Consider the following 22,434-nt stretch of genomic DNA (forward strand, 5'->3'; position numbering starts at 1 on the left):
GACTCACTGATGCTGCGCTGAAGTTACTGGGGATGCCCGTGGCTTGGGTTTCCCGAGCAGTGTGGGTGCAGTGGTGCTGGCTTTCAGCAGCCTGGGCTTCGTGTGTCCCAGTCTGCTGCTGCTTTGGAGGGACAGGGAAGATTAAAAATAAAATTTATAACAATAATTTAAAAAAATAGGATGGCGGAGCCTCCTTTTGTTAGGTATGGAAGGGAGATGGGTTGACACGGAGCAGGAGGTGCTGTGGTCAGGCTGCCCTTGCAGCGTGCCTCCTCGCCCCCCTGGCTCTCATGGGGCTCAGGACCTGGCATTTCCGTGACACTTCGGGTACAGCCACGGCCTTCGGGATCTGTGGGGAAATGGCTGCAGCTGTCCCTGGCAGGTAAGTGGACATCCTTCCCCTGGGATGGCAGGCTGGCAGCAGCAGCAGCTTGCTGGCTAGAATCACCTTTGGAGAAGTCCAGGAGAGCCTGCTGGCTTGTTGCTCCGAGCGCAGGTTATTTAAGGCATAGGCTGGGGTTATTTAGCATCCCTCAAAAGCATTTCTTCCCTAATAGCTCCTGCCAATGCCTGTCCCTGCTGCCAGGCAGGTATGCCCCACTTTCCCGGGGCATACACTCCTGCCTCATGGCACAGCTGCTAGTCAGACCCAGCAGTCCCAAATTCTGGGTGCAAAGGGGAGCTCCTGCAAAGCTCTTCCCTGGTGGGGACCCTTTCTGACAGCTCTGGGAGTGGGTTATTCCCCTGTAACCTCCTGCCATTTCAAGGAGCGTTTATTCTGGCTTGGGTGTAACGAGCTCTCCACAGTGGGCTGCGTGTGCCTGCATCTCTGCATCTGCGCTGGCATCTAGTGGGCACTGCCAGGTGGGTGGGCTTGGATCTCCCAACCCCTGAGCTCCTCTGGCAGCTGGAGAGGTGGCTAATCGCATCTGAGGTGGAGCTGGCAGGTGTCTCCCACTGCAGCCCTAGAAAAGACTGGCTCAACCTGGTCTCTTTCCACCATGTTTTGGGTCAGTTTTGTGCTCTTTCCAGCCAAGGAGTATGTGCAAGTGGAGGGATGAAGGAGGAGAGCGATGCCAGCATCATCCTGGCTGCCTTGCACCCTGCTCTGAACCAGAGCACGAGCTGGCTAGCTCCAAAGCCTGACTCTGCCTAACTTGGAAAACTGGGGTTTAATCTCTTTAGCTCGTCCTGAAAAGGCATCCTTCAACTTTCAGCAAAAAGACCAGCTCTTTCCCTTCCCCTGGGCTCTGTAGTAGGACGTTCCCCACCTCCATGGGCTTGTGAATCACTGTTTTACAGAGCACATCTCGAGCAGCGGTGGCTGGCATGGGCTCCGTGATGCCAGGAGGGATTTGGGAGGCTATCAGGTTGGCTCCTGCCTGGCACGGGCTGCCACGCTGCTCCGCACCTCTGCCCCCCGTCTATGGGGAGCCAAGGCAGGGTGCTCCATAAGGTGCTAGAAAGACATGGCTTGTTCCTGTTTGCAGCCAGGGTTATTCCTTTGGCCACTAGCTTGGAGCAAGCTTTGCTCCCTTTGTCAGCCATAGCAGTTTAGGATGCAGTCACCTCTTGCCTCTCTCTTCGATAAGCTAAATATACAGAGCTTGTCAACTCTTCCACTGGCATATTGTCCATATTTTCCAATCTTAATTCCTGGGTCCTTTTTTGGACCTTTTTATGGACCTGTTTTCAGCTTAGAAAGTTCTCTGACTTGTCAGTAGCACAAATGGATGCTTTATTTCAGCAATGGTCTTATTGCCACGGAGCACAGATCTCTGGTGGAGATCTTGTCCCCTGCCACAGACCTCCCCCATCACAGGTTTGTTCTGAGCCAGCTAAGTGACTTCAAACATGTGCTACTGTCCTTCGATGGAGTTGTAGTTTCTTGATTAAAAATGGGAAATGGTACGAAGTCCTATGTCTTCTCTGAGATCGAATGAATGGCGCGGGTGCTGGTTTGTTTATCAGTCAAGCCCACAATCCCCACAAAAATAAACCAGGTTTGCCAACAGGATCTGACAGCTGTAAAGGTGTATTGGTTGGCATTAATTATGCTGGTCTCCTTTGCTTCCTGGTGATCTGGTCTGGTTGCAGCCATCCGTTTATTTAGCCTTGGCTCAGTCTTTGCCTGACCAGCCTGCGCTTGCCTGAGTCAGCACTTTACCCATTTGCATATTGGCAGGTACAGGCTGCTGTCTCTCCTGGGACTTTCTAGCATCTCCAGCTGGCCAGAGATCCCCCTTTGACATGCGGACAGCTTGTCAGCTGGGACTTCAGCATGTTTTAAATGTATGTTATCTCGACCTGTGAGCCATGCATTATATCTTCCCATGGAAGAGCAAACATTTAACCTGCATCCTTTGCCTGTGTTATATGGCTTTGTTCTGAATCCATTGCAGGAATACTCGCTGAACACTCCTCCGTGCTCAGTGGCACCACTGAGGTTTCCCCCGGCTGATGTGTCCGGGATCTGTGCCATCCTTCAGACTTTCCTCCCCTACCCAGCACCCCGAATGGCTTCTTAATGTGAACGCCTTTCTGTCTGTAGGGGACTGTGAACCTACACATGGTCCTTTACAGCAGCTAAGCCTCGGTGCCCAGTGCCCTTGTGAGTATGGCTGCACCTCATCATTCCCCTCCTGCTCCCCTGACCACACTGCCATGGCTGCTGCCTTTGCTCAGATCTGTTGATGTTGCTTTTCTCCCAGTTGTTATAAATGAAGGTCTGTGGAGCTGTGTTCCCATCCCAGACAGTTTTTGTTTTAAAGACGAAACCATGGAGCAATCTTTTTGCTTGGCTGTGTCAGAGGGCTGGGGTTGGGGGTTGGCAGCTGGTAAAACATTTGCAAAGAGGGCTCAATTGTTGGGATGTTTTTCCACTTAAATTCTTTCTCCTCTCTGATTTAGTGTATTTATTTTGAGCTCTGTGAATGAAGCCTTTTTAAATACTAGCTTGTCGTGTGTGAGCGGTCCAGGCTGCAGTCTTTGTGTGCATGAGACCCTATCGCAGCGGCAGCTCCAGCCGATCAGCTCCCGCCCGAGGTTTTCCTCCGGGGGTCTAGAAAGTACTACAGGTGCCCAGGCCTCTTTGCTGGTGCTGTTCCTCAACCATAGCTTTGCTTGTCCTCATGAATTCCTTTGGTCTCCTGGGAGCTCTGGGGACCATGGGCTGAAGACCACTGTCTGAGGTGTAGCCCTTACTGAGCCAAGGCCACTCAAAGTTGCATATCCATCTCCCCAGGGAAGACGAGGAGCAGAATACCTTTATCCAGAACTTATCACCGCCAACCTGGGACTTGGCTGCCCTCGGTGTCTCATCATGTGGGCCTGGAAGGACTCGTCCAGATGACCTTCTCCCTCCTTGCGTCAGTGGTTCACCCTGCAGAATATGCCTGTGGCTTTCTGGGAGATGGAGCTCTCTATCATTCTACTTCCCTTTTCCTGCGCCCCAGCGTGACCGTGGGGATCGGTTTGCAGGTGCTTTGAGAGAGGTTTGGAGTGCTGGGGAGAGAGGTGGTGCCTTGGCTGCCTGACTAGGTGGGGCCACCTTCAGTTTAAGCCCGCGTGCACTTGAATATAGGTCTGTAAAGTTCCCAGGAAGGCAGGAGGTTATCTGATGCTGCTGTTAAGCAGTCCTTGCACATCAAATAAAAATGGGGAAAAAAAGCCCTTGAGAGTCATAGAGGATTTGACATGTCTAACTCATATTGATGGCAGAGACGAGACCAGAGCTGACAGCATGAAAGGCTGCTGGGCCCTTGGCTGGCAGGGGCTTGGACTAAGGATATAGGCTCTGGTGGAAGTGTTTTGGGAGCCCTTGCATGTGTCTGCACAGGTCCCAAGCTGGGCTGTAGGTCAGGTCACATGTGGCTTGTGCATTGCAGAGGGACCTCGCTAGCACCCGGTGCCCACCGGTTGTGTACCTAGGGGCTGCAACAGTGGCAGGTTGGGGCCGTCCCCAGCAGTTGTCCCTCAGATACCTCTGGTGTGGGTGTAGTCACAGACCAGTAACATAGAATCATAGAATGCTTTGGGATGGAAGAAACCTTTAAAGGCCATCTAGTCCAACCGCCCTGCAATGGGCAGGGACGTCTTCAACTAGATCAGGTTGCTCAGAGCCCCATCCAGCCTGGCCTTGAATGTTTCCAAGGATGGGGCATCTACCACCTCTCTGTGCAACATCTCCAATGGCTGGTACTTGGCTGGGATGGGGAGGTAGCTGATGATGGGAAACCCTGGGGAGGTGTGGGTGCTTGGGGTAGACGGTGCAGACAGACTCCTGGTGGAAGGTGAGAGTTTTTTCCTTTCCAGACTTTTTTCACTTTTGTCATTTTTTTTTTGACCTTAGCATTATGGTCTAACTCGGAGTGGGATATTGATGACAAGCCACCTTCCTGTTTTTTCCCCACTAGTGATAGCCAGCCAGCAGCAGGGTTTGGAAATGAGGGGGAAGAAACAAGACCCTACTTATTTTCTCCTCTTAGAAACAAAACCCAACTCAAATGCTGCTCTGGCTTGGTTTATCCTATGACCAAGGAAGCCCTAAACAGTGTTGTCTTCATTGCCTGTCACTCATATCCGTGAATGTTACATAGTGGATCCTCCTTTAGGAACCCTGTTGGGCTTGGGGATGCATTGGGTGTTTGCAGTCTGCTCCCCCAAAGGGCAGTGGAGCACAGCTTGATGCTTGCAGCATCTCCCTGCAGCCAGAGAAACTGAGGCACGGGGAATGTCGCATCCAACCTGCCATGTGCTGCTGAGGTGGCCACACCACTGCTCATGGCCACAGGAAAAGAAGGGAGAGCAGAAGAGGGCAATGTCAGAGATGGCTTTGGGCAAATGTTTCTGGTTGCCTCGGTCTGGTGGGTGTTGGGGTATGTGGTGGTGCACGTTGAGTTCATCACACGCCCTCTGCTCACCTAGGCTTTATGCACCCTGTTTCTGCTACTGGTAAAAGAGGTGATGTAAGTAGATGAGATTTTGGCCTTATCTTATTTTAGGGGAAGACAGTTTAAGGATGTGGGTCACAGCAAGCTACAAGTCTCTCCCTGCCCATCCCTGGTTCCCCACCAGCCTGGTTGATGTTGAGGATGAGCGCTGGAGTAGCTTGGCCAGCAGTGTTGGAGGGCACCCTTGGCTGGCGTGTGCTCTCTGCCAAGAGCCAGTGAAGCTCTTGATCTTGGGCTGGGCAGAGCTGGCGAGGAGCAGGCACTGCGATGCTCCAGCTCAAGACTCTCCAGAAGGTGACGTGCAACTGCAGGAACTGGAGAGGGACCCTGAGGTGTCTCTGCACGGGCTTGGCGCCTTTGCGGGCACGTTCGTCTCCTGCTGACCTGCGCTGACTGCTGGTTTTCAGCGGTCTCTCTCCAGCGAGGCCGCCCGCTTGCTGCTGGTTGGCAACCCCCAGCTGCATGTCACATCACATCAGTAGGCACATTTGTGGAGACTTTTATTTACTAAATATTTTTAGTGACAAAACCCTCGGAAGAAGTTTCAGTCCTGCGAGCGCGAGCGACCTCGCCTTCAGCGCTGCACGGGGGAGCGGGCAGGGGAGGGCAGGACGCCCATGAGGTCAGGCTGGGAGCTGAGCCAGGTGGAAGGGATTTTTCATGGGCAATGTTGTTCAATGCCATAGGGGCTTTTGGACTCAGGGTCGTCTCATGCAGCGGAGTGGGTCCGTTTAACCTGTGTCTGCAGGGAAACGGGCTCCTCCTGTGCTGCTAATAGAACATATGGGGATCCAGGGCTCTGCGTCACGTCTCCTGCCACTCGCAGCAGGCATCCCCACTTTCCCGCTTCTCCGGAGGAATTTGGCAGCCCCAGGCCACTACTCATCTGCTGTCAGTTTTTCCCTGGTCTTTACGGGCGGGCAGGCGAGCAGTGACTTAGCGCTGGCCGTGTTTCACATTCAAGTGCTGAGTGCTGCCCTGGCCCGCCAGTGTGCGCCGGTTGGCGTCTGTGCTGGCTGCCCCGCACATGCCGGCACCATACCTGCCGCTCTGCCACCTTGTGCTTGCAAGTGCCTTTCCTCGCGCAAGCGCACAGCTTCTGTTTCAGCTCTGCTATTCAGTTGCACGGGGGCAGGTGTAAAACTGCAGCTTTGGCGGCATCGCTGCTTTGAGCAGAAAAGAGGATTTCTGGCCAGCTTTGAGCTTCGGTAGTTACAAAGGCTCCTTCCCTCCCTCTGCAGCTTGTCTCATGTGTGAAATCACCTGGTTTTTCCTCAACTTCTTTTTGACTCCGTGCAAGTGTCTGCCCTAGCAGCAGGCAGAGGAATCGTGGTCCCAGGGAAGCGGCTGGCATGGGATGCAGGCTCACAGCTACCGTGGCCTCCCCAGTGCTAAGTGATCACAGAATGGGAACAGCCCAGGTTGGAAGGGACCTGGAAAGATTGTCTGGTCCAACCTTTTATGAGAAAGGGAGCCTGGATGAGGTTATCTAGCACCCGATTGCATCTTGAAAGCCTCTGGCGATGGGGACTCCACCGCATCCCTGGGGAGGTTGTTCCAGCTTGTGGCTCAGCCCCGGGTCTCTCCCACTGTGGGTGCTTTCCTGTGATGTCCAGCATTTTCATCCTATTACCATCCCAGCTCCTTTTCCAGGAGCATTTCCAAAGACGGCTCCTGGAAGGCGAGCAAACTTCAAGTGCCTGCATGCCAAACCATGCAGGTATCCCCGATGGCCAAAAGCCTGGCCCAGTGCTGCCTGTCAGCCGGTGGCCCTCCTGGGGGGCATTTTCATCCCGGGAGGGAGCAAGAAGCCACCTCGCTCTCCCAGCCGCCGCTTTGGAAAGCTGGGGCTTGCAGCCTCCTAACGACTTACCCAGCCTTGCAAAATTGTCACAGAGATGAATCCGCTCAGACATAAAGATTTGCTCCCTCCTCGCCTTTGCAGCAAGGATTAATGATCATGGAGGAAGCCGAGGATATTTCATACAGCTGTCCAAGGGAGAGGAAGAACCAAAATGGTTTGCCTTGGGCAAGAAGGGGAGAGTAAAATACTACAGTGCTTTTCTGTCAGATCTCTTTATCGACTCAATCTGTACGTGTGCTCTCCCTGGATGTATTTATAGAGAATCCCAGAGGATGCAGTCTGCTCAAAAGGTTTTCTGTGTTAGGCGTTGGAGACAGGTCCAGCTCTCTCAAGCAGTGACACTGTCCTAAACCTTGGGGTCTTCCCTCCTTGCCAGCTAGTCAATTAATTTGAGGATGAGATTATTCTGTGCAATATTTTAGCAGGGTCCTAATGATTTTTTTTCTGGGCTGGTTCTTCCCTGTAGCCCTCTGAGCCAGACCTTGCCAGCTGTGCCAGGCTTGAGAAACAGCAAAATGAACCTGATCAAATGCGAAACAGCTTCTTAGAAATACTGCTCTTTTTCAGCAAATGCTGTTGGCCCAGTTTCCCTGGCTGTGAAGCTCCCACTTTGAAACTTGTGGAGCAGGGAAATAATACATTTGAAAGCAGTGGCATTTTTACCTCCAGAAAAGGGACCATTGTGCCTATGACTAACTGGCACTTTTTCAATTCTAGTTAGGTATAAAATGGTAGGAAAGGCCCCGCTTCAGGGAGGGCAGGAGAACAAAAACATTTCTCTTCTGCACTGAGTCAAAATATGGATGGATGAGTCGCGAGGTTGGGTGGTGATCAGATCACAGGGATGAAAGAACAAAATCAGTTCTTGCTCCTTCCCGTGCTGAGAGCTTATGTGCCGTAGGCAACGCGCTGGCTTTGCAGCGGCATCGGTGGCTGGAGCACTGTCGAGGCGTCCGAGCCCAGCTGTTTGCTCCGAAGCAGAGGGTCACACTGAAAGATCCCTCGGGATCTCTTCTTTTGACAGGGATATATATATATATATATATTTATATATATATATATATAAAAAACCCTGTTGTCTCTGCCTGCCTGCAGCAGCCGCTGCCCTTGGGATGCTGTTTGAGTTGATGCCACTGCACACTGGTGGCCCTGGGGGGAGGCAGCAGGCTGGAGGTGTCCTGAGCTGCCAGTCCTCATGACCGCGGCAGGCATGGTGGTCTGTGGAACTGCTCACATCTTGGGGAGGCTTTCACAGGCTCAGTGTGTGCTTTTCCTCTGTTTATGCTGTTGCCTGGTAGCCATCGCTCTGCCCACACCTGTAGGGACTCACAGCCTTTGTGGAGTGGATGCAGGGTACGGAGAGGTACAATGGTTCAGTGCAGACCTGCGTACAACAAGTACATCCCCTTCTGCTTTGAGGAGCAAACACGCAGTGCTGAACTCGGGTTGTCCTCACAGGCTGCAGAAAATCATGCTGCCAAATGCTGGCCCTCTTGAACTCCTCCGGATTTGCCAGGACTGGGTTCATCTTTGTGATCTCCATCTGCCTCTGCTGTTGCAGGGCTCTGGAGCAGCTTGCAGCCTGGTCTGTGAGCTCCTTGAAAGAGGAAGGTCGAGCTGTGCTTAATTCTTGGCTTGCAGGCTTTTGGAGAGTGCCTGGGAGCCCTCATCTCCAGGATTCCTTTTGTCCCATTTCTTTTCCAGCATGTAGCAGCTTATTCCACCCTCTCTGCTTCAGCCAAGCTGGGGAAAATCAGAGCCTTTGATACAAACTGCCAACGTTTCTAACTCCAGCACCCATGCCTGGAGCTGGCAGGGATGACTCCAGGTTAGAACTGCCCCGAGGCAGGTGATGGAGGTCTGCAGCCTGGCAGGGATGTCCGGGCTTCCTGAGCTGCTTTCCCAGCTCCATCCCAGGTGAGCGGCAAGCTGTGGCGAGCCTCTTCGCCTCTGTGGCCAGTGGGCCAGGTCAGTAGGCATCTGGCACCTCTCCTCTTTGCCCAATCACATAGGAACAAGAAAAAGCATTCATTCCCCTGCTGTCAGACCACAGCGGGCAGAGGAGGCAGCGGCTCCCTGGGGACTGGCTCCGGGATGAGTCAGTGCTTGTCCTCTGTCACCCTTGAGCTGACTTCTCTCGGGATCTCTTCTGCCGTGTCTGGCGTTGGTAAGAGACCGAAGGTACCTGTTACCCTCAAGAGTGGATCAGCATCTGATGGACCAGTGCCTCTGAGTGTGCCAAGGCAGCATCCCGTTTCTTTGTTCCCAGCCCACCCGATGTTTGCCCTTCCTGGGCTTCTCGATGCTCTGGTGAGCGTTAGGAGGCGGAGGCTTATGCTTGGCTTGAGCAGATGCATTTCTGCTGGGTTTGTTGGAGATACACTCTCCCTTAGGTAGGGTGCCTCTGCCCTGCCAGGGCTGGTAGGAGGACTGGGGCTGTAATGCGAAAAAGGATGTGCCTCCAGCACAGAGGAGATGAACAAACCTGCCTAAGAGGGGAGATGATGATGGAGAGTTACCTCTGCTTCTGGGTAGCAGAGAGAAACTAGAAAGAGGTTTCTGTGCTGACTTGGAGCAGAGCCTAGGTACAGCTTTTGGGACAGGATAAGATTCCCATGGCTGCCGTGTCCACTTTCTCCAAAGCTTACCTCTTAGGGGGGTTCAAAATATGGACCTCCTGGCCTGCGTGCAGAAGGGGGGCTGAGGAAGGCTTTCAGAGGCTTTCAGGATTGTGAGAGAAGCCCAGCTGCAGGAGAGAGCCTGAGCTCTGCTCCAGCTTGCACCAAGGCAGCATCCGAGGGGTGCTGGCTGCCAGCTGCTCCAAGAGAGCCGGGAGTCCTGAGCCAGCACGGAGAGGGGAGGGACTCGCAGCCAGCCTCCTCTGGCACTGGGACAGCAAAACAGAGACACTGGGACCACGAAATGGAGTCACTGGTGGGGCTTGGGGTGTGCTTGTCTTCCAGGCCACTGACATCTGGATTTTGCACATCTACATTTTGCGTGGCTGTGTTCCTCCTAAAGCTCAGCGAGGCTCTGCCGGTCTGAGCCTGAGCTCCAAATTAAATGACACCGAATGGTGCAGCTTTACATTTCAAAGGGTCTGAGGGAGCGGAAGGATGCCTGGGAGTTTCTGGCGCTATGGAGTAATTGGGGTGATTTTTTTTTTTTGGCGGCTTGTACGATGACCACCGGGTGCTCGCTCCACAGACGGATGGTATAACTTGTTCATCTTCTGCTAATGTAAGGAATTATAACAACCCCGCAGGGATGAAGGGGGGTGACGGAGCCGAGTGCAGCAGGAAGAGCAGATTAGTAACCGCTCTCCATCCCTGACTCTGGCTGCTTATCACAGTGATAACTTGTGGATGGGGACATGTTTGCATCGCAGGACCCCTGGAAACTTCTGCTTCTGTCCCTGTGCTTCCACACACCACCAACCAGAAGATCTCCTGGTATATTTAAAGCTGTTACAGTGTCCATTTCCCTTATCTTTGCAGCTCTGCAGAGTGGATCCTAAGGCAAAAGTGCTGCTTGAAGGTCAAGGACAGACCTTTAATGCAGTTGGGAGAGTGGTCGGTCTGGAGTCCCTGTCCCAGTGCAGCACTGGGAGCTGTTGCCTTTTGTATGAAACCCGAAGGGGTGTCCTGGCCCCGTGGGGATGAAGAGGATGCGCTGGGGCTGTTCACGGTGGGCCTGTCCACAGCTGGCTGCCAGCTTCATGCTTTTGCTGACAGGCTCTGTTCCCACTCCGTGGGGTTGTAAGGCACCCCGGGAAGGCTGGAGGGAGGGAAACCGTGGCCTCGTTCCCACTGTGGACACTGGTGTTTTCTCCCTGATGCTGGATCGCTGGTTACTCTCAGCTGTTCCTCTGGGTTTTATTTCTGCTGGGAGCTGATGGCAGCTCCTTGACATGCAGAAAGGTAGATATCTATCATCTGCTGTGGCCAGCTGCTCTTCTTTTCACGCTGTGCGGATTCACAGCTTGGGGTAACGTCCGCCCAGCAATACAGTAACCAGACTGTGAGTTTGCAAAAGCTTATCAAGAGGTCAGTGTCGGAGAAAGACTTGCTCCGGTACTTCTCTGCTGAGCGGTTCAGGAGACGAGCAAAGCGGAAGCAGCTGCGATGGCTGCAGGAGCTGCCTGGTGCTGCAGGCTCGCAGTGGAGGAGCGCAGCCACCGGCTCCTCTCTGTTCTTGCATCCTGCTCCTCCTCTCTCACATGCATCTCTAGGTGCCATGTTCCGTTGTTCCTCCCGTGCTCAGTTCCTGCCTCCCTGAGAAGCCCTTGCCTGTATCTCTCACCAGTTCCCCTGCAAAGCTGTGTCTCCCAGTGGGAGCTACTAAGGGACCCATAGCATCAGCTCAGCTCTGGCTTTTTGCTGTGCCGTGGGACAGGGGACCAGCATCCAAACCCCTTCTCTTTTGCTAGCCTAGACCCAGTAGCCTTCCTGGGACCCGGCTGCAGCGGTGCAGGTCAGAGTCTGCTCCGGGCCTATGATGAGCTGCAGCTGCTTGGGGAAGGGTGGATGGGGACAGAGGTGTGATGAGCTGCAGCTGCTTGGGGAAGGGTGGATGGGGACAGAGGTGCAGAGAAGCTTCCCCAAAGTCCCCCCCATCCTCCAGGTACCCAGAAGTTGAGGGAGGGCACCGCAGTGCTGGGAAGAGGAGGGGTGTCCTCCGGGTCTCAGGGGCACCGATTCAGGGCAGCTCTAATGGCTGCGGCATCGGCTGATATGCTGCTGTTGATGATGTTATGCAGGGCTGCGTGCGGTTTGGGGAACACAGGAGAGCGGAGCAGTGGTGGAGGTTGGGAGGTGGCTCCCCAGCAGGGAAGGACCTGGAAAGCTGAGTGGCATGGTGCGTATCTGGAGCTTTCCCCGTTCATGCAGCACCTCTGGGAGCATACAGGACCTGGAAAGCTGCGGGCTTGTGGAAGGACAGAGTCAGGCTGGGCTCCATCCTTGCCTAACTCATTTCGATTTCATCTCCTGATTGATCTGCACAGTCAAACTCACAATCCTGTGCTGGCGGAGGAGCACTTGCCAGACTGCAAAGGTCACCGAAAGCAGCTGCTCCCCTCCCCTGCTGCCTCCGTTGCCGGCAGAAAAGCCTGGCTTTGGAGGCACTCAGCTTGTGTTCCCGCCGGCACTGCCAGCCATTGCCTCCCCACACGCGCCGGCACACCACGGCGATGTTCTTGGCAGGCGCTCTCCTTTCCAGACCAAGGTAATGAGCCCCCTGGGACCCTGCGCCGGGGTCCCTGGCGGGCTGAGGAGGAGGTGAGGGCTGCAGAGGAAAGGCAGGTGCCCAGCTCCACCTCGCCTCCCCATGCCTGCTCTGGGCAGGGCAGCTGGAGAGGTCGGTCAGCACGTGCAGCCGCCGAAATGGTGTGTCCTGGCTCGAGGATGTCTGGAGCTGTCCTGAGGTCCCTGATGAATTTGCCTGGTGCCACTCGTTTGCCTCCCTTACCCCCTCCTTGCCTCTGCCTGTGTTTCCACCTCCTCCCGTGTTGCAGGCAGCCTGCCCGTCTTTTTGCCTTTTGCTTTCTGCCCGCCAGCGCTGTTTGTTTGCACTGGGGATTTCCTCGGGCGAATCGTTACCGCTGGCAGCGTGTGGTCGCTGGAGGCTCTGGGGGCTTCGTTAGCCAAGCTCACCGGTGGGAGTCATCGTCATGCTGGGGCTCGCCAGGGTCGCTGGCTCTTTGCCCTTTGCCTCACAGGATTGCCGGCTTTTTGGGGTAGAGGTGCAAGCTCTTGGGCGTGCAGGTTTGAAGGCGGCTTTTCTGGAAGCTTGCGGGGAAATGTCTCTTGTTCATTTATAAAAATTTAGAAAGGTGCTTGTCCTGGGCTCTGGCTTGCTTTTAAAACATGGGGATGTCTGTCCCCAGGGCAAGGTAAGGAGAAGCAGGAGCAGGAGGAGCAGTGAACTGAGGGTGAGCGGTGGCCCGTGGGCGAGTGTCCTGCAGCAGAGAGCCTGGGAGGGATCCCTGTCACCCGAGGCAAGCCTGGGCCTGCCTGAGCAGGAGGTCAAGCAGTCTTTCTCCACTGTTGGCTGCACTTAGCCAATAGCTTGGAAGATCCTCCTGTCCTGGAAACTTGCTTTCTGCTGTCAGATTTGCCGACGTGCTGTACTGGTGACATGCTGATGGACGTCGTGATCATCTTATCCATTCCTCCTCAGCAAATCAGACTGAAACCCGCTCGATCTTCTTCTTTAGTGGCCTTCCTTGCCTTCTAAATGAGGCCGATAAGCCTGACATTAAGTCCCTGTTGGTGGGGAGGGAAGGACTATTTTGTCTGGGAATCAGGCGGTTGCATCCTGGCTTTGCTTCGGGCTGCCGGTGGCTTTGTCTGTGCAAGTTCAGCAAGGTTAGGTTCTTCAGCTTCCCTTTTCAGCTTTCTCAGCTGTGAAGGGATGGTGTGAGGCTGAGCTTAGCTCATCGTGAAATATATTCCATGAAGCCTGGGAGCTGGGGGCGTTGCAGAAAGACAAGGTTGTTCAAGGAGGTAGGAAGGGATGGGGGGGTATTTATTCCACTGCGCCATTTCCTTCCCAGGGGCATCAATGTGACACAGGTCCTGAGTTTGTCCTGGTGACAAAAAAGCTGTGGAAGAGTAGCTGGAGATGCCCACGATCCCAGGAGGATGGCTTGTGGAGCCGAAGAACAAGAGGAAAGGGCTGAGATTTGAGGGGGGCGGCCTGGACCTTGCCTTGGGAGACGGAGAGCTCCCACGTGCTGTGGGCACCAGGCACTCCTGCTCCTGCTTCACCTCTGTTGCTTTGGTTTTGCCACACAAGGGTTTCATCACAGGACCCGTTACAGGTGAGGATGTGTGTGAGAAGGCTGGGAATGGCAAGCCTCCACTGGACGTCCCTGTTGTGGAAGGGCAAGTACCCAAGCGAGTGGTGGCCCAGGAGATAAAGCCATCAAGGTGGGCTGGGAATGTCCAACCGGATGAGGAGCCCTCCAGGCTCTCAGCTGTGAGTTAGCCATGGAAGAAGATCTCTCACCACAAGAAACAACGTGTTTTTGGGTGTCTTGGGGGGAGGTATTGTACTCTAGGTAAGGACTTGCTCTCCCGGCGAGCAGCCTAACGAAGACCTTCAAAGAGGCTCTTTTTACCTGCATGATGCCTTGTGTAGGGTGGGAGGCTGCAGTGCGTTGGGCTGCCCGGCCGAGACGGGACAGACAGAACGTCTTGGGCGATGATTCCTTTCCTGAAAGGCCCTGCCTTGACAAGAGGCAGAGAAATTGCCACAGCTGCTGCTCCTGGCAGCCTCGCCGAGGCAACAGAGCAGGCAAAGCGATTCAGCATTGCTCCAGTCATCCGTGATGGCAAAGATCATTGCATCAACCTCTTCAGCTTTGCGATTAATGCTGAAGAAGCATCCTCTGAGGGCTGGAAGGAGAGCGCCAGTCCCCGGAGACCCACACTCCAAAGCAGAGGCAGCCCTCTCCAGCTGTGGTCCTCCTCTCCCACAGTCTCATCCGCCTCCTTTTGTGCACGGCTGTTGACCCGCACGCTCCTGTAGCGATGGAGTTCCTAGAGACGGGGACAGGAACCCAGGACTGGTTCCTCAGGGGAGGAGAGATTATGTGGATTTACAGGGATTTCTTGTCTTATAACGAAAATCCAGTGTTTGAGGTTTCCAAGTGGTTGAAAACAAAGTCCCCATCAGAGAGCTTGTGTGTGGCAGTGATGGGGAAGGAGAGGAAGGGATGCGGTTGGGGTCGGGTAGGAGGAAGAGTGTGAGAACATATAGTGGAGCTCCAGGAAGCTGGTAAGAGCTGTCTCCCCAGCTGGCTTCACTTACCCGTGGTGGGTACAGGAGCAAGGCGGAACCTGGGGACATGGAAAGCACTGAGGTTTTAGGAAAATTAATTTTTTTTGCTGCAAAAGTTTGCTTCACCTCTGAAACTCTCTGCTTCAGGACTAATTACTACCAAATAACTGTGACACCAGGGGGGACCCAAGCCCCATAAATTGCGTGTGTTTGCACCATCTGCTCCTTATTCTGCAGGTGATGTTGCCATAGTTGGGGGCAGTAAAATATGTCCCTGGAAGCACACAGATTAACGTACCTGAGCGTGTCCAGGCTAGCAGCCTTGTCCAGGGCTTGTTCTTCCCCCACACCAGGGGCTCTGGCTGCCCGTGACTACTTTCTGAAAGGTTTTTATCTCTCTGGGACTCACTGCCCAGCTCGTCTCTGAGGGTGAGGGATGCTCCTGGATGTCCTGCAGGATTTCTCTTGCAGTTCAAGCGGGTGCTGGAAGGGGAGGAGGTCTGGAGCGTGTCTGCGCCTGCACTGAGGCAGGGCTGGAGCTTCCTCCCTTTTGCTGGAGAAAAGGACGGGAAGGAATCTCTATCTTGGAGAGGAGAAAAGCATTCGCAACTCTCACAGCAGCTTCCAAGCAATGACCTGGGAGCCTGTGCCTCGTCCCCATCAGCCCTCTCAGGGTGCTGGGACCTCCCATACCCACCAACCCACCCAGGCTCATCCCTTCGCCTCCCAGTTTGGCCGTGCCTGGCAGCTGCCGCTTTGCAGCTCCCGCGGCTCCGCCGGGGCGGGACCAGCTGGGTGATTCGGCCCTGGGAAGCGCAGGCAGGCAGGCAGGCAAGGTGTAAATTGCATGGCGGGCTGCCTTCGCCAAGGTGAAAATGAAAAACTCTCTCAGCTATCGAGCCTGGCGTTTCGCGGCTCCCACGGTCCAAATGCGCTCCCTCTTGCCACTGTGGAGAGGATCTCGGGGGCTGATTTTCACCTGCCTGTCCCGAAGCCACGGCGCTGCCACATTGGCAGGGCGGTGGCCTGGTTGCAGGCAGGGTGGGGGCCTGCTGCGGGAAGGGGGGGAAGCGTGCTAGTGCAGAGGGCATGGGAGGTGCTAATTGCCAGGCGCTGTATTTTGCTACCTGGAGGATTTGTTTTCTGCTGCTGTGGTGCTGGTGGTGCCACTCATTTTTCCTGCTGGCTGATGGAAGCGGCCTTTTCTTGATTGCAATAATATCACCTTCTGTTTCTGAAACACCTTGCAGGCCGGAGGATTTGAAAGTAAAGTGCACGTGTGTGGGAGCAGTCTCACCACCTCTGAAATGTGAGTTTCTTCAGGCTGGGAAGCAGCAGCTGCTTCACAGCACTCAGCAGCCTGGTGTTCACGGCTGTGCCGTGTGCTGGAGCTGGCTCTGAGTGCTGGCCACACTGGGAGGCAGGGTCTGACGGCTCCACGTGCACCCTGCTTAAGCTGCAAGCTGTGATGTTGGGGTTTCCTTGACGCTTGAGGTATTACTGGTGTGAAGCACATCTGCCTGCCTCTCCTTCCAACAGCTTGTCCTCCCTTCTGCCCAAACCATCTCTTGGGCCAATGGTTCTTCCCCTGCCCCTGCCTGACTCCTGCCGCTCATTGGGCAGCCCCGGGCACCCAGGCTTCATCCCTGTCTCCTGTGGTCAGGCTGAGGCTCGGCAGGGAGGACCAGAATCACAGAAGGGATGGAAGGGACCTTCAAGGATCACCCAGTCCAACCCCCCTGCCGTGGGCAGGGACATCTTTCACTAGATGAGGTTGCTCGAAGCCCCGACCAACCTGACCTTGAACACTTCCAATGATGATCCACAGCTTCTCTGGGCAACCTGGTCCAGTGTCTCACCACCCTCATCACAAAACATTTCTTCCTTATGGCCAATCTAAACCTGCCCTCTTTCGGTTTAAAACCATTGCCCCTTGTCCTGTCACTACAGGCGCTGGTAAAACATCTCTCCATCTTTCTTACAAGCCCCCTTTAAGTACTGAAAGGCTGCTATAAGGTTTCCCCGGACCCTTGTCTTCTCCAGGCTGAACAACGCCAACTCTTTCAGCCTTTCTTCATAGCAGAGGTGTTCCAGCCCTTGGACCATTTTCGTGGCCTCCTCTGGATCCACTCTGACAGGTCCACGACTGTCTTCTGCTGAGGACCCCAGAACTAGATGCAGTGCTCCAGGTGGGCTCTCACGAGAGCAGAGGAGGAGCATCCCCTCCCTCAACCTGCTGGCCATGCTGCTTGTAGTGCAGCCCAGGAGCTGCATTGAAACCACGTTTGAAACCCGAGGAGGAAGGGGTGCCTTTATTTTTTTGCTTTCATCAGCTCAGACTTGGGACCAAAGTGGTGTTTCACCTCAAGCTGCTGTCTGGGCAAGACGAAATGGAAACAGGGACATCCTCAGTCTGGGTCTGGGACGGTGGGATGGCCCAGCAAGGAGTCTGTGCCCTGGATGAACTGGGAGAGGGACGAAGGGTGCTGGGTGCTGTGCAAACTGAATTGCAAAGCCTCTCTGCACTACCTAGCGCCCGTGGTCTAAGATAAGCAGGGATGACACACCAAGCGTGGAGCGTGTGAGGAAGCGAGGAGGATGTGGCACACAGCGCACTCCCTCCAGTCCTAGCTGGTGGCTCAGTTTCAGCTCTTATTTTAGCAACTGATTTTAGGGCCCTCCGGCTCTACACAGTTTTGTTGCTTCTTTAAAATACCTGGGACTGAAGCATCTGACCCCTTCACTGGGAGGAGGAAAGGATGGATGCCTCCGGCTGGAAGCAAGACATGGGGGAGTTGTGTTGCCTGAGCAGGCAGGAGGTGCTGGCATGTGGGGACGGGGCTGGCGGGTCCCCTGAGGATCCCCCCTCACTCTGCCAGGTGCCAGTTGACTTGCTGGCACTAGCTGGAGTGGCCCAAGTGTCAGCGGCACGGTCGAGGGGAGGCTCGTGGCAGTGAGGTGTGATGATGCTCTGGCTGGCTGGCCGGGGGGATGCTGGTGAGCCCCCCCGGTAAGGTGCAACCCCCAGCGATGGGCACAAGCCCCCCATGTGTTCCTCCTCCCACCCACCATCTGTTCCTCCTCCAGGTGCTGCGGTGTAATAAATGGGGAGAGGGGAGCCCTGGTGCAGCAGGGAGGCTGGAGGGGTGTCCCTTAGCATCCCCCCCCGTGCTTCCCCCAGGGCAGGAGCCAGACACCCACTCTGCATCACTGGCATTTAGCAAATCGTACTTGAGGCTGCCGGTTCAATTCGGTAGCAGGGTGGACCTGGCTGTAAGCTGGCGGTGGGCTGACCTCGCTCTCCAGCTGCCTGCGTGGCTGGTGTTATTCCAGGGTCGCAGCAGGATGCAGATGGAGCCGGCCCTGTGTGCCTGACACCCTTTGGCTTCACTGCGATGGCGGTGGCGCATCCCATTGCCATAAGAGCAGAGGCAAGCAGCAGCACTGGGGACACTGTGCCAAACTGATGTTCAGACAGCGCCTGGTAGACAATCCACAGCTTCTCCTTGAGTCTGGGTCCCCTCCTGGTGCAGCCTTGGCCCCGTGCTCATCGTCCCCTCTGGGAAGTTGTTCTCTCGATTGGGACTGTGCAGAGACAAGTCGATGCTTACGCTGTATCCTGCACCATTGCTTTCCCGGTGGCTGGCAGGGTCCAGCCCGTCCCAGCTTTTCGACAGTGTCCAGCAGCAGATCTGGGGAGGGTGCATCCCTGGCCAGTGGCAGGGAGGGCAGCTCAGGGGACTGCCTGGTGCCCCTAACGTAGAGGAGGGGGAGCATCTGCCAGGTGAGCAGTCACTTGCTCCCCGCGGCTTTTCCAGCTTTTTCTGGCTGGGTTTTATGGGCATTTTTTTATGTGTTGCAGGCAGGAGGTCCTCTGGCAGGGGTGGGTGACAGGCACAGGTGATGGCTGTATTCATATGGCACACTGGTGGCTGGGGCGCAAGGTGGATGTCTGTGCGGTGGAGCCAGGAGCTGCTGGGCAGCAAAGAGAGCTCCCCAGGAGCTTCCAGCAGGAAGCTCGGTGGTGGCATGAAAAGCCTCTCCCTACTGCTCCCACAGCCATTGGCCCTGAAACAGCGACTCAGTGGGCTGGCGTGGCTTAACCACCGCCCTGTAAGCCATGCCAGGAGGTCTTGGTGACGAGTTAGGGGGCTGTGGGGCTGGAGGGCTTGTGGCCAGAAGCAGGGCAAGGATAGCAGCTGCCTCCCCACTGCCTTCCCAGTGACCCTAGAAGTGGTTTGGGGCAGACAGTGAGTCTGGAGCCTGAGCACCAGCATGCCCGGGCATGGCAAGGATACCGAGAGCATCCGCAAGGCTCGTTTGCTGGTCTCCTGACAAACTGAATTCTTCCAGCAGTGGGAGATGAAGCAGATCCAGTTGGTGGCATTTGAATTCCTGAGCAGACAAGCCTGACAGAGTGACAAAGCCAGTCCCTGCAGTGCCCCAGCTCACCTTCTGCTTCCCAGCAGGCGCTGAGGGGCACAGAGCAGCGTGAGCACCCTGCCACCTCCTTCCATTTTGGCACGATTCTTCTGGGGTTTTAATGACTGCAGGTCATGTCTCAGCCACCTCGTCATGTGTCCTGTAGCCCTGGGACTGCTCTCCTGCCCACCCAGGGGGGCCGTGCCCAAGCCGTTCTGTGGACAGACGATGGAGTCTATTCCTTAATGGAAGAGTGGGGACAAGAAAATATGTGCTGCCAGGAAGGTGCCACCTCCCGCTGCTGGGGAAGGTCTCCCAAAGTGCTGGTTCGGTGCATAATCCTTGTCGTCCTTTCTGATGCACAAGGCCGGGGGATGCTCCATTCCTAGAGGGATGCAGCCAACCTAGAGAAAGTCCTACAGGGAGTCAGGGGTGGTGGGTGATTTGGAAACAACCTATGGGTAAAGATTGGGTAAGGTGTTATTTCACCTGGGAAAGATGAGTACAAGAATCTTCCCCTACATAAAGCCTTGTTCCCAAGAGGATGGTGAGCAGCACACCACCATGGCCCTCAGATGGGCCAAGAAGGAGTTGGCTTCATGGGAAGCAGCGGGTCTGGCATAGCAGGAGTACGCCAGAGCTGCTGTGCACGTCAGGACTGAACTGGTATGTTCCGGATGCGTCGGCCTTTGCTGTGTCTGTGTAGCTTGACTGTATGGATTGCATGCAATAAACCCCATGCTTCGGGTGCCCGATGGAGGGTCCTGCATAGAAATAAGCCTTGAGCGCTGCGCTGCCACCTCCATCTTTGCTGGCCATAGGACAGGTGAGTTCCCGGCAGAGGCTGAGAAGGGAGGTGGCACAGCACGACCTTGTGAAGGGACAAGTCCCCCTCCCTGCCCTACTTACTGGGTCCTGCTGTCCTAGCCAGAAGCCTGGCCTCGACACTGTCGGCGTCCCACTGTTCGCCTCTCGCTGAGCTCCTCTGCCCGTGTGAGACTGCATTTGATTTGACTCGAGGGCTCTGCCTTGCGAACTGCACGTCCACCTTGCTGCTCCATCTGTTGGCTTAGCTGCACAGTTAGCAAGGGGCTTCCTCCTCAGCTGCAGAGTGTATTACTGCCTGTTGAGCATCTCTGTTGTTTTGCCATGTTGTTGAGCCTTCACTAATTTGCTCTCTGCTTACGCCTTCGCCTTTGGACTCTGCTCTGCAGTCTCTCCAGGTTGTTTCTTTCCCGTGCAGCAGCCTTGCAGCCTTTCTCTCCGCTGGGATGATCCTAAGTCTGCTCTGTCCTATGCTGACACCCGCCTGTTGGTTGCACCTTGCTGCACCTCTGCCTGTGCTTGCCTGGCCTCTGCCTGCCTCCTGATCTCCTTTGGGATGATCACAAGGGTGATCTCCCTTGCATCCCTTTTGGATGATCCCCTTATCCATTTTTTTGGATGATCCTCTTATCCATTTCTGTTGTCCTGGCTCCCCAGCTCATTGGCTCTGCCCTTTCCTCAAGTCTATATGCAGCCTCATCCCTTTGGTCCCAGCCCAGACAGGATAACATTCCCAGCTGCCACCTCCCTGCTCCTTCTTGGGGATGTTGTCGTCTCCTGAGCCTGGCTGCCAGTGCTGAGCTCTGCAGCAGCCCTGCCAGGAGCTGGGTTACTCCGGGAAGAAGCACAGAAGCAGAGGCCAGCTCGCTAGCCTGGCTCCCAACTTGATTTGTACAGGCATAAATTAGGACCACCAGGCTCTGGTTTCTCTCCATTTCCTTTTGGGGAAAACCTTGGATGAATTGGGAAGAAGTCAAGTATTAAGCATCCTTGCAGCTGTCCGTAATGAGGCAGGCATTGGTATTGACAGTGAGTGTCCAGCCACTTCAGCGTCATCCCACCGACCTGGTCCATGGGCTTTGGCTCCAGGGCACCTGGGCTCTTCTGGCTTCAGGGAGACAAAGCTGCTTCCCACCCTGGAGCATCCTTGTCTCTCTTATAGTATAATCCTTGAGTGTGAAGCAGCATTTGGCTCAAGAGCCAGTCTGGGACCCTGCTCTTCATACAGGTGTGCATTTTTATTCCTTAAAAAGCCACGATTCCCGCATTTCATGTGCATGGAGGGGGTGGTGTTTGTGCTTCGGGGGAGTCACTACTATGGCTGTGTAATTGGAAGGGCAGTTGTAGCAGCCTAGATAAATTGTAGGGAGAGGGTACATCCCAGATCTGCTCTTTAGGAATCCCAGGGTGGGCTTTGGGAAATCAGCTTGGGATGTCTTGGAGGCTGGCCTGGAGCCCTGAGGTTTTAGACTGGTTAGAGACTTCATATGAATTTAGTGAAGGTCTCGTTGCTCTAAGATCCTTTGAGTTGTCCCCGTCTGCATTAAGTGGTGGAGGGCCAGCTGGATGCATCCAGAAACTCTGTGAATCTTGGAGATACCTGTCTCTGGTACGTGTTGCAGTAACCTAAAATAACGAACGGAGCTGAAGATTGGCTGATGGGCTTGTGGTTGGTAGAGCAAGGGGCAGAACGGCGGGGAGGGTTCTTGTCTGCGTTGTTGCTGAAAAAGCAGGAGTGATATGAGCCGCCTCTGCTCTGCTGCTAAAAACAGCCCAGCTTGTTTTTATTTAATACAGTTTTGATCTGCGTGTGTTAGTGTTTCACCTGCCTGCGAGTGGGAACTCCGGGCTCCAAGCGCCTTGGAAGCCTGCCCGCATCCCTGCCAGCGGGGACGTGGCAGGTAGGAGGATGAGGATAGTTGAGGCAGGGAGGAAGAGGAGGATCATTGGGTCAGGGAGGAAGAGGAGGATAGTCAGGGCAAGGAGGAGGAGGGGGATAATTGGGGCAGGGAGGAGGAAGAGGAAGATAGCCAGGGTAGGGAGGAGGAGGAGGATAATCGGGGTGGTTGCAGGGTTAAGTAAAAGCTGTCAAGTGATTTGAAAAGGGGAAAGAAAGAAAAAGAAAACCCGCTGAAGAGACGCTCTCCCTTCTCACCCAGCTTGTAATCAGCCACCCCCTCTGCCAGCGAGCAGCTGGCGGGCGGGCGAGGAGGGGGTGGCAAGGGGGGTCCAGCTGCTCCTCGGCCTGGCACCCCAAGAGTCCCCGCAGCCCCGGCTCGGGGTGGGCCAGGACATGGCCCGGGGGGGACATGCCCCCATCACGGGTCCCTGGCAGGCTGGGGGGTGCTGAGGTCTTGAAGTGTGCTGCCGGGGGGAGGTGGGGCAAGGAAGAGGAGGAGGGGGAGTTGTCTGAAATGCCAGGGATTCATCTCCCACTCCCCCTGGCCTCGCCATTCTGAAAGGAGCTGCTTGAGCTGTCGGCTCTGGATTATATTAATTAGCGAAGCGCTACGCCTGCTCGTGGGGCCGTGCTGCCAGGAGGAACCGGAGACTTGGCAGGTCTGTGCAAAGCAGCTGCTGGGCTCC

The 22,434-nt window shown here is 55.1% G+C and overlaps 1 protein-coding gene across 1 annotated transcript in view; it reads left to right on the forward strand.

The window, feature by feature from the left end:
• The window catches only part of TEX264 (testis expressed 264, ER-phagy receptor), a 42,981-nt gene that overhangs the window by 11,633 nt on the left and 8,914 nt on the right, over positions 1-22,434 (forward strand). The gene's annotated exons all lie outside the window — the stretch shown is intronic.

The sequence above is a fragment of the Nipponia nippon genome, unplaced genomic scaffold, assembly GCF_047370975.1.
Source record: "Nipponia nippon isolate SJK-2023a ecotype South Korea unplaced genomic scaffold, ASM4737097v1 scaffold_9, whole genome shotgun sequence".
In the NCBI taxonomy this organism is placed as follows: domain Eukaryota; kingdom Metazoa; phylum Chordata; class Aves; order Pelecaniformes; family Threskiornithidae; genus Nipponia; species Nipponia nippon.